Source organism: Rhinopithecus roxellana, chromosome 2 (genome assembly GCF_007565055.1).
Source record: "Rhinopithecus roxellana isolate Shanxi Qingling chromosome 2, ASM756505v1, whole genome shotgun sequence".
Lineage (NCBI taxonomy): Eukaryota > Metazoa > Chordata > Mammalia > Primates > Cercopithecidae > Rhinopithecus > Rhinopithecus roxellana.
This window is the reverse complement of record NC_044550.1, coordinates 173,660,673-173,672,580: the sequence shown is the minus strand read 5'-3', so window position 1 is coordinate 173,672,580 and position 11,908 is coordinate 173,660,673. Positions and strand designations below refer to the sequence as shown.

Below are 11,908 nucleotides of genomic sequence, written 5' to 3'. Positions count from 1 at the left end.
ACAAATACCCACTATTTATACAGAATGTTTTTCAAACTCCAGGTCATTATCCACTAATGGGTCATGAACCCAATTTAATGAGTTGGGACCAAACTTAAAAGAAGAAAGAATAAAATGTCATGACTGCATAGGTCATAGAAGGATAGAATAGACTACATAGGGCATAGAAGAACAGAATAGAGTAGAGTAGAGTGGAGTAGAGTAGAGTAGAGTAGAGTAGAGTAGAGTAGAGTAGAATAGAATAGAATAGAATAGAATAGAATAGAATAGAATAGAATGAGATATTGTCAGAGAATATGACACATAGTAAAGGTAAAACTTATTTTTGAAACCATTTATTACAATTAGTATGTATGTGTGTGTGCTGGACTGTAATGTAAAAAATATGTTCTTACTTACTAGGTAATACTCAAAGTCATCTGACAAGCATTGGGCAGGATGATGTCCAAACATTAATACTCTGCTACTCATCTAGACACTGACCCTGGTCACTCAATGTTCAAGACCTAATGAATGGAAAGTGGAACGCATTTTGCCTTTCTTTTGCTTTTGAGGTGAGGTAAGTGGTTTAGTATGATGGAAAGTGGAGTACAATAGGACTCTGATTTTATGAGTTGGTAATTTTTTTAACCTAATTTTCTGATTCAATAATAGAAGTAAATATACTATAGACTTTAAATGCTAATAATACCCCATCATTGCCCTTCTTATTTTATCCTCAGAAAAAGTGAATATAATCATTACTGAATGTATTATGCATGAAAAATAGGATCAAAAATACAAGTTTAAAAATTTCTGTGATCTGAGATTTTTGTGTACATATTAGAATAATATTTTTTCCATTTATTGAGTTAAAATGTTTATCTATGCAAACGTCTTTTCAAATAAAGACATTTCCAACACAAATCCATGCATCCAACTTATAAATAACTAGGAACACTGGATACAATGCATGCAAACAGGACATCTGGGATGAAAATGCAACCCTCCTGAGATAACTGGGAAGTCCCCATTTTACATTTAGCTAGTCACTCAAGCATGAAGTAGTCTTTTGGGAAGAATGAGAAGAAAGAGGATTAAATATGTTAAAACTAATGTGTGCACCCATCCTAGATCATAGCATTTTTAGTTTCAAAGATTCTCATTGCCTTTCTCACACTAGCAATGCTCATAAATCGGGCCTTTAACTAAAAATCCGCAACTGCCCTAATTCTAAGTGGTAAGAGAGCACTCAAATGCAAAATCAGACTTATGTCCATGCTTATAATGTTTCAGTTTCCCCTTTGAAGATATTCTCCTTTGAAGAAAAACTGCCCTCAGTAAAACCAAAAGTGAATTTTAATGCATATCCATCATCTTAAAAAACGGATTTTACAAATTAAGCATTATGAACAATTTGTAAGTGCATTTCAATACTGTATACAGAGTTGACAGCCAAGGATTTTAGCATCTGATAACTCTAAAGTTAAATATCTGAGTTCAAAGCCAACTCAACTATTTTCTAGCTTTGTGAATTTGGGAAGTTATTTAGGCTTGCTGTGCTTCAGGATCCTCATGGGCAAAATTAAGATTAAAATATCTACTTTATAAGGTAGAAGTGATGCTTAAATAAAACAATATATATATGAAACAGTTACTCCAGGATCTGACATACAATAAGTGCTCAATAAATGGTAGCCATTAAGGTTGAGAATAGTCATAAAGAAGTACTAGGAACTAGCTAAATAGTAAAATACCAGGATTATATACTCTGCCTTTCACAAAATAAGTGCTAGTAGGGAAAATGTTTTAACATCAGCATTTAAAACTATAATATTTTAATGCAATTCCAATGTTTAAAGGGTAAATTTCCATGGTTGAAATATTGAACAAAACCCATTATAAAAATGTTTTATTTCACTCATTTCTTCCAAGTTCCAAGCAGGGAAGATATAAGAAAGAAATCAAATGGGTAGATGATTTTACATGATAAACTCAAGAAAAATCAAGATTATGCTTCAGTGACACACAGAAGTTTCTTACACATAGTGATAGTCAAAACTAGTTTACTGAGTTAGAACATCATGTAAATATTTTATTATAAGATTATTTTTGTGTGGTAAAATTTCTGTTCTTTTCTTGCATGTGTTATTTATGAATATAAAACATGCCTAACTCATCCTCATGAGTCTCTACAATGCCTGGCAGATAGCAGGCACTCAATGAACTTAAATTGAATGATAATAACATAAGATTTATATTACAAGTAAACAAGGATTTACTGCTCAGCAATCTGTATAGCCCATGGTTAGCTACAAGCAAACCTTTGAAGTGACCTGCCTTTACATGAGCTGTTGGAAAAATCATTACCCTCATTTTAATTTTCCTTCTCCCATTATCACTTATACTTCAGTGAGAATAAAGTTAAATGAGTGTCTTTTTCTTCCTAGGTTGCACAAATTTTTAAGCATAAATCTCAGACCTAAAAGTTTTGTTTCCCTTTTGAAAACAAAATTAATTTTGAAGGATGCAATCAGGTTTTAATTTTTTAATTCATAAAGGGCAACTCATTTCTCTACCTAAATTATAGCACAAATTTACCAAAATTATTTGTCATAAAGAATTTGCATACCATAACAGAATCATTCTTCAAAAACTTAAAGCCAAATCTAATACACACACACATTAAGATTTTAGGAAACTGATAAACCAGAATATAATGAGGTGACAATTTAGACAGTATAGATAGCAAATTGACCAAGTTAATTTAAAAACACATTTATTGAGCACCTACAATTTTTACTAATCCTCAAAATAACGAATTAGCTGGCATTATTTCCCCTTTAGAGAGAGCAAGGCTCAGACCCAGAGCCATGTGGCTCAAGACCACACCATCAGTGAGGGAAAATTCTAAATTCAACCCTATGTCTGTCAGCCTTCGAAGCTTGATTTCTTTCCACTACACCTTAGTGCTGGAATAAAAACTTGGAAGGAATACCCCCAAAGAAAGATTGATGAGAGGGAGACAAGTACAAATTTGAAGGAAGATGAGATAACTTCTTGAAAAGGTTTGAGCTTTGTAGAGGAGCAGTATACATAACCCTCTCCAAGCAAGCCTGACCATTTCTTATGAATGGCTGAGTTTTATTTTATTTCATTTTTGTAGGAAAAAAAAAAAAAAAAAACTGAGGTGGAGAAGGCAAGTGGCCCAAGGTAAAAATAGCAGTTGAACAAAAAGCTTAACATAGTGAATACTTACACTTAGCACAGGATTTGGCAAATATAGTTGTTTCATAAACATTTTTGGAATACATAACAGTAATCATTAGTAAGTATTGAATGTTCAGTGACCCTGGTTCTGGGGTAAGCATTCAGCATGTAACTGACATTTCTCATGACAGTGCTATGAGGTGGGTGTTGGTCTCATCTCCATCCTCTGCATGAGGATACTGACATTCAGACAGCTTATGCGGCACGCCCACATCCCAAGTCGGTACTGATTCGCCTGGTCCAGAAACTCTGGCTTCGGATCCCCAGATCCTACTTACTATGCTTCACTGAATGAATAGAATAATCAGGACATTCTTATCTCAATCCAATTACTTATAAATCAAATTTTGCTGTAAAAGTTTATCATCAAGACTTAAATGACTTTTATAAAACAAAATAAATACCAGTTACACAACTGAAATGAAGTGAAAACAAAGGAAAGGAATTGCCATATATTTCACTGTGTCATGAGAATGAGAGTCATTGATCTTGGCAGATTTGAAGCATCCTCTCTGCTCTTTAAATGCCAAACTGATAGATTGTCAGGACAAGTGAAAAATATGCCTGACAGCTCATCAATACACATATATTACAAGAAGCATTGCCCGCAAAAACAATTATGCTTGAATATGTGATAAAAGTCTTAGTGTATAAAATCCATTATGGCAGAAATTAGAGATGAGAGGAACTTCCAAGAAGCTTAATTTATTGATTATTATTTTCATGAAATGAGGGTGTTGGAGGGAAAAAAAAAACTTTGAGATAATGGAACAGAGAAGCATAATTAAGATATATGTATGATGTTTATCAGTTTGAAAGACTACAATGGATCATGATTATAATTAAGTTGAACAACTACCAATGAACACTCTTTGATAAAATTAATACTTGCCTAAAAAGAGAGTCTCTATCCTTTGATGAAGAAGAGAAACTGATTTTTATGAACAATAATGACACTGTTTAAGGATAATGCATATGTGTGACACTATGCTAAGCACTCACCCATGCCGTGTTATTTAGTTTTCTCAGCAATGAGTTAAGAACCAGCATGAGTTAATAACTCCATTACATAAATGATGGGACAAAAAAGGCAAAATTAAAAACTTGACCTATTCTAGTATCATCCTGTAGTTTTCATTTATAGCACATTTCCAATTGTTAATTATACATTTAATTATACACTTATTTAAGTGTGTATTCATTTTTAAATTATATGTTCCATGAGAAGAGGGATTGTAGATTTAATTTATCTCTACGCATCCAGTGTCTGGCTCATTGTAGGTGCTCAGAATATATGTGTTGACTAAACTTATGAATAAAAGAGATGACGTCAGATTTCCAGCATCAAAATGCAAAGACATTCCACACTCTTGCCTCCCCCAGTATCTCCCTTTGGGTGAATGTGGAGGGGATGGGTGTTAGGCGTGTGGGAGCAGCAGTGAGATCCCAGAACTGTTAAGGGGAGATTTTTTTTAAAATCAAAGGAAGGTGTGACAGGAACTGAATAAACAGATTCCAAAAAGAAAAGTTTTAAGATTTAAGATCTTCTCTTTGATACTAATCAATTTATTGAAAATTATTGACAAAGAATAAGAGAAAAGAGCAAACAAAACTGATAGGACGGAGCCTGATACATTAGTCACTTGTCAAAATCTGTTGATAACTGAAGAGAGAGTATGTTTAGCTTCCAAGTCCATTTATAAAAATATGGTTCTCCTGATACTAAAATAACCCCTGGATTCTTCCATAATAAGGGAAAGGAAAAAATGTAATCATCACTTATGTATGTGCTATTCTGAACTCAGGCTATTTTTTAATTGGAATAAGGTATCAAGTCTCAGCCTCATTATTTTAAAGTAGTAGTTCCCACAAGGTATGATTAGGACCATTATTTATAACAAAAAGCAAAAGCTGTAGTCTTATTCTCACTAGCCAGGAGTGAAATGGTATTCACTTATCAACAAAGCTATCTTTGTTCTCAAGAAGGTTGAACTTGTTACCCATCAAGGACTGCGCTTTGCATCGACTTTGAGGAATTAAGACATCTACACCAACCAGAGAGACACACCATTGTTGCTTGTGTATATGCTATGTAGATGGTTAGATTTTAGAACAAGCCCTGGATTTATCATCTAAGGGCAGATGGGCTTAAAATCCTGCACTATTGGGTATAAGTAACGTTGTGGATGCCACACAACCACTCCAGCTATCAGTTTTCTCATGTCAGAGACAGAATGATAATTCCTGACCTATCTCATGAAGCTACTGGAAAAATCACAAATGAGGTAAGGGATATAAAAACACCACATAAACCACAAAGTGCACTTTTCATTTTAATATAACCAATCACTCTTTCTTTACATCATTCCATTTAATTTCTGCATTCAGGTGTCAATTTTGAGGATAGAAAGACAGTCTTATCCTCAGTTGTGTTGGCAGATCCAGCTAAGTAAATGAAGAGTTAGAGCTTGGGAAATGTGCTCTTCCCTGCAAACAACAACAACGACAACAACAACAACAACAACAACAACAACAACAACAACAAAAACCACAACAGTAATAATGGCTAACATGTATTCAGTGTTTATTCTACGCCAGACAATTTTCTAACTCACTGCAGCTGACCTGCAGTAGGACAACTCCATTCTGATGTTGGACCAGGTCATGGGTGAACTAGCATAGGAATGACCAAGAGAACCACTGTGTTTGCCATGTTCATAGTATGAGAAACTGGTTCTTCAGCCTTCACTAGTTGGAGAAAGGCTATAGAAATATTGTCAGAGTGGGAAGAAATCTTAGCAAACAGTTAACACACATCTTGCCCAAAGAGATGCATATGAATACATATAGCCCTGTGAAATGCTTACATAACCAATGTTTATTTGAGCACCTCCATGTATGAAGAACTAAATACTTTGTGAATCAGTCACATTACATTTTTGTATGTCTGACTAATAAAATGTTTTCTTTCTTTGGTATTGTCTTAAAATCAAGCTTCCTGTTGCTTCCATCTATTGATTTTACTTATCCCCTTTGAAGTTAAATTGTAAAATTCAAATAACTATTCCATGCAACAGCCCTTAAATATTTAAAGACATACATCATATCTTGGATAAGAGTTATTTCCGCATTAAAACAAAATAACTACCAACATTATTTTTCTTTTAAGATATAACATAAAATAAATCTTTGTAGATAGTGGTCAGATTCTGCCAATGAAATCATAGTGACCTACTGTTCATCCATTTAACTTTGAGAAAACCTGGCTATGGGTGCTAGGTGATTACCAAATCAAAGGTTGTTATGGTGAGGAAAGTCTGAACAAATGTTTAAATCCCAATAACATATCACTGATCTTCCCTCCTCCCCTCAAGATAGCAACCTTAAACCAAAGGAGAAAATGGAAAGATTTTGAAGCTAATTAGGTATGTGAGGTTTGCCTCTTCCTCTGATGGTTTGTAAGGCCATTCCAGATACGTCAGGATCGTAATCCTAAGTGTCCCATGCCCTACATCAGGAAATGAATTACGTATATTTCAGATATCATATGCAGGATACTTCTACTGTCTATATCTTTACTTACAGGGAGCTGCGATCCCAAACCCAACTAAAGGCATCCCAGACCACAGCAGAGGTACTCTAAAAGCAATTAGCTGGTAATGAAAGGAACAATAACAATACATTATACACTAATTGCAATTGAAATCTACCCTGTCTCTAGAGAATATTGTCAGATAACTAGCCAAGAATGGGTTTTTCATTTTCTGATTGTGTAAATGTTCCTATTTTTGTTTCTATATCATAGTATTTGTAATTAGCAATAAATCACTGTGACATAAGAATTCTGCAACCATCACTTGGAATATTCCTCAATATTTAAATTCAGAGACACAGCAGGCCTGGTGGAACTAATCATCTTTTCATCCATTCAGAAGCAGATGAGTATCTCCCACTCTGAGCTTGGTGCCATGGTGAGCACTGGGAATAGAGATAAAAGAAAGTCCAATCATATGGAAATGGAAATGATGCAATAGCAAGAGATAATGCAATAGTGAGAGATGAAAAAAAGAAACCAGATTACTATAAAATAGGCTAAGTGATCAGTTAGAATATCCTGGACTCAGTGCTGTAGGGGCACAAAGATGGAGGTGTATATATACATATATACACACACATATATCTGTATATATACATATATATGTAAACATTCTAGAGAAGGTAATAGCTAAGCTGAGTCTTAAAGGACAAAAAAGGCATATGAGGCATAGTCTAGACCACACTCTAACTGGAGAAGCAAGAGATAAAATATTAATGCAAAAGGGTCGAATTGGATAAGCAGACTAAATACTGTAAGCGAGGTAGATAAGAAACAAGAAGCTACATTTAAGAAGCAGCTGCTTCTCTGTATTTCAAACTATGTATGAGATTTAAACAGCCAAAGGACAGAAGGCAAATTATGCTTCCTTTAATTCTCTCTTAGAGTCCCCAATTTTATTCCTTCATGACACTCTTCACAAGTGAGTAATAACTTATTAAAAATCTGTCCCTCCTTCTAAGCTGTAAATTGCAGAGGATAGGGACCAGGTTTGTTTTTTTCTCCATTGCATTGCTGCCATTAATTGCATAGTTCTTACCACTAGGCACTTGTTTGTTAATATTTGTTTAATAGTTGAAGAATTAGACTAGTGAATTGAATTTCATAAGATGCTAGAAAAGTAAGATGTTTTATAATATATTCATGGTTTGGTTTAGTGATGATGCTATGTAAATAAATGAAAGTTGGAAGGAGCAACTAGAATTAAGGAAGGCAAATCAGAGGGTAGGAAAAGATTACTATTAGCATTTCAAGCAAAATTTAGAGCTTGTATTGTCTTGATGTTTTAGTATAAAACTGATACTATGAAAAAGGTATATTAAAGGATTAACTGGGTCCTGTAAGCCAAAAAAACTAGAGGAGGAGTGAATAGCTAGGTGAATAGCTAGGCAGCTGGTGTCTCACTCATTCTAGTCGGAAAGGGATGAAACCTGTTCTAAAGTGTTTTCAGTAGGTGTGGGAAGGGAGGAAAGGAATAGTTATCAAGGAATCAATTGTTTGTGAATAGGATGGCATAGACCTTATTTGTCAAGCAAGAACAGCTACATAATGTGCTGGGTCCAGGAAAATTAATTTGCGGGGCCCCTTGTTTAAAGAGTATGAATAATCTCAAGACAGTGATACCAGAGGCTAAAATAAGGGTGGGGCCCTTCTAAGTATGGGGCCCTTTGCAACCAGACAGGTTGTATATCCATGAAACTGGCCTGCTGTCAGGAATCTCATATAAAGAAAGGAGGAAAGAAGAAAGCAAAGAAAGAATGAATGAAGGAAGGAAGGAGAAAAAAATAAAAGGTTTAGGGATTTTTATTTCAGCATATACTCAAGTTGTGTGACATAGATATACATATATTAAAAATAACCTTTAATTGTATGGTGTGTCATATCTCCTAAGTTTAACTAACATATAATCCCAGTGGGTTATTACTATCTTCAATGCACAGTGGATGTTATTAGTTTATTGTTTTGTAGAGAAGAGAACTAGACAACATGTTTGGACCAGTGCAATAGGAAGGCTATGCTTAAGGACAAAACTGGTCCTCACTCTCTCTTAAAATTAGGTCTTATAATTTTAAGCTACATAATAGAAACAACGGCCAGTCAAAGCAGGTAAGTATCCCACTAATCCGCTGAATATTTCTCAGTGCAGAACCACTATGTCTATGTATTAATACTTAGAAATGGGTAAAACACACAAGAACACTAGAGCTTGTCAAGAGGAGGAGACTAATTCAGATATTTAGATGAATGAAAAATGTCTTATATAAAGAAAAGCTTAAAAAATTGACAAGATTTAACAAAGAAAAAGGAAGGACAAATGGGACAAATGGTGCCTGCATTTATTGAAGGATTACTCAGAGAATCTAAAATCATTTGAGCTGCCCCAACAGGTGTCATGAAAAACAAAGAGGAACGTTATATGAATGAACATTTTACTTCTGTATTAGGAAAAGCTTTTGCCAGTATAAGGTCAAAAAAGAAAATGGCCTATTCACAAAAATTTTACTTCTACCTCTGTAAAGAAAAATTGTGAAATATTTTGAAATAGACCAAAAGGAAACAAAAACAAAACAAAACAAAAACCACTGGCTATCCTGTCCGATGCAGCCTTTTGGGGATCTCAAGCTTTTATGGTCTTTGAGATATTTTGTAACTATGTAAATTGTAAAAACTGAAAATAATGCAAATCCTTTTTATCCATTGAAGTGCAAATTTGTGGTGTCTAAATGATTATTGCTCTATAACTCCTTTTGGATGTCCTTGTAAATTCTTTTTAGCATTCTAGATTTGTTTATAATGTGTGGTTCTTTGAGTGTCACTTTGAACCAATTATAATATCTTACTGGTGCCTTCAGTAATTCTGGAGTTAAATAAACTTTTTGAGATGTGCATTTGTTCTATATTTGTATGAGAGTCTTGATTTTACCTTTAAAAACCTTTATCTTTTAACACTTGCAAGTGTGCAGTTAAAGCAAATTATTTTAACATCTATCAGAAACATTCTGAAAGAGGTTCCTGAATTTGTAGCAGACTGGACTAAAATATTCTCAAAGACACCTTTTAACTCTGATAACATCCAATATATGAAGAAAAGGAATTAACAGAACGAATAAATTGTTCTAATTGAGTGACTTGGCGAATGGAGGCACCATTGAAAGCCAGCACAAATAGAGTCCTATGGTGCCACATTGGAAGTTGTCTGTGAGTGAATTCAGACTTACTGAGACCAAAGTAATAGAGGGATAGTCATGGGAAAATATACAGGAGTAACAGAATTCAGGCTGAATTCTGGATGACAAAATTTGGGATCTGACCTAGAAGTCATTGACAAGGAGAGAAGCATTGAAATTATCACTATGGCAATTATGCCAAGAAAAAGGAAGGGAAACATTGACAAAGAGATAACATCTGTTATTCGTGAAATCCTCAGAATGTGACTATTGTTGGAGAAGAGAAGAGCATTTGTTCTTTGACACAAGTTTCCATCTTGGTAACTATGGATCGTGGACATCTCATTTTTTTCTCTATAACAATGCAAGAGAATAAAACACATATATAAGATATCTCATTTGGTTATTTTAAGTATTCTATCATAGAAAGTATTAACTTACCTTTTAATTCATCATTTTATTCTCACATGTTTTCTTAGACAAAATGGAAATTATGATTGATTGGTTGGAGTTTTAAAAGACCTGGATAATTTTGCTAAGGTTGATCATCACTATTTTGCACAAATAATTTAAACAGGTACTTTGTCTTCTTGAGAATGGAGCTCTCAATAATTTTGTTCATAGTTGTTTATATTCTAAGAACTCCTGAATCCAACCCCATGATTGAATTCAAGCTCATTGTAGGTCATGTGCTTATAAGAAAGCTGCATATTCAATCTTCCACTTCTTTGAAAGAGGTGAAAGTAGAATTCTAGCAAGACAAATATGCAGGCCTAATTAATAATTTTTATTTCTGTATAGAGATTCAACAAGAGCTAAGGTGTCATACAGGAAAGTCACTGAAAGAGCTGACTAACACAAGAAAGAATTTTTTTGGTGTTTGAAGCAAGAAAGGAAGAAACAACAATCTATGATTAGAGTGCCCCTTAGTTTCATTTCAAAGAGTATGAGGTTCTCATGGCATCCACTAAAACGAGATGAACGGGAAGGAAAAACTTATGAGTTTATTGAAATTGCCATATTATAGTCTGCCAAGAGTTCTGATCTATGACGTCCAGTGGTTTTCCAACTCCTTGGACTCCCTCTAAAATGCTGCATTGCATATATTCATTCTGCAATTTAAATAACGTGTGTGTGTGTGTGTGTGTGTGTGTGTGTAAAAATATCCTGCTACTCCATAGATACTAGGGCAAGGAGCAGAGTATTTGTGTACACACATTGGACTGTAAAAATCAAGAATAAAATTCTTAACTTATGCTGCCACTTCTGGGATGAATGCCCATTGCTGGTTAACTTTACCCTAAAATTGCAAGAATTAAAAATGTGATCCATGTATTATCTCGGAAAGAGCAAAGACAGAGTGGGAGCCTCCGAGTGGTTTTGTGGTCGGAGTGCTGTGCTCTTCTGCTGACAGCCTGTCAGTGTCCTGTTCCTTTCTCATCCTTAATTAGAATTCTCGGATTCCGAGGTTGCCATCTGTACCACACTTGCCACTGTGGTCCCCGGACCTGGCACAAACACGGCTAACCTCGTCCTCATAAAATGACTCATTACCTTCTCCAGCTGTTATCTATTAGCACTGCAGATTTTGCACCAATTTCCATGCCAAGGCATCTCTCCCACCCTCCCCATTGCCCCACAACCTACCAGAGCCAGCTGGTGAGAATTCCCACACCTTATTTAAGAGGACATTTTCTTGACACATCAAGACAGATGCATGCCCTTAAGTGCACCTATGCCAAGACCTGAAACAGGACAATTTGTCCAATTCTCAGTCACAGAGATTTTGAAAAATCTAGTTCCATAGCAGCATTAATACCATGTCAACATTTGAGACAAACAGTGCAAGAATTGTCTGTTACTGAGTGAGCCATTACTCAGGCTGTTCTCAGCTGAA

At 34.9% G+C, this 11,908-nt stretch overlaps 1 long non-coding RNA gene across 1 annotated transcript in view; it reads left to right on the top strand.

Moving 5' to 3' along the window:
- Positions 1-400: 400 nt before the first annotated feature.
- The window catches only part of LOC115895606, a 38,584-nt gene continuing 27,076 nt past the window's right edge, over positions 401-11,908 (top strand). Inside the window, exon 1 of the long non-coding RNA XR_004055790.1 lies at positions 401-559. This is a non-coding gene — a long non-coding RNA (uncharacterized LOC115895606). The remainder of the gene's footprint in view (positions 560-11,908) is intronic.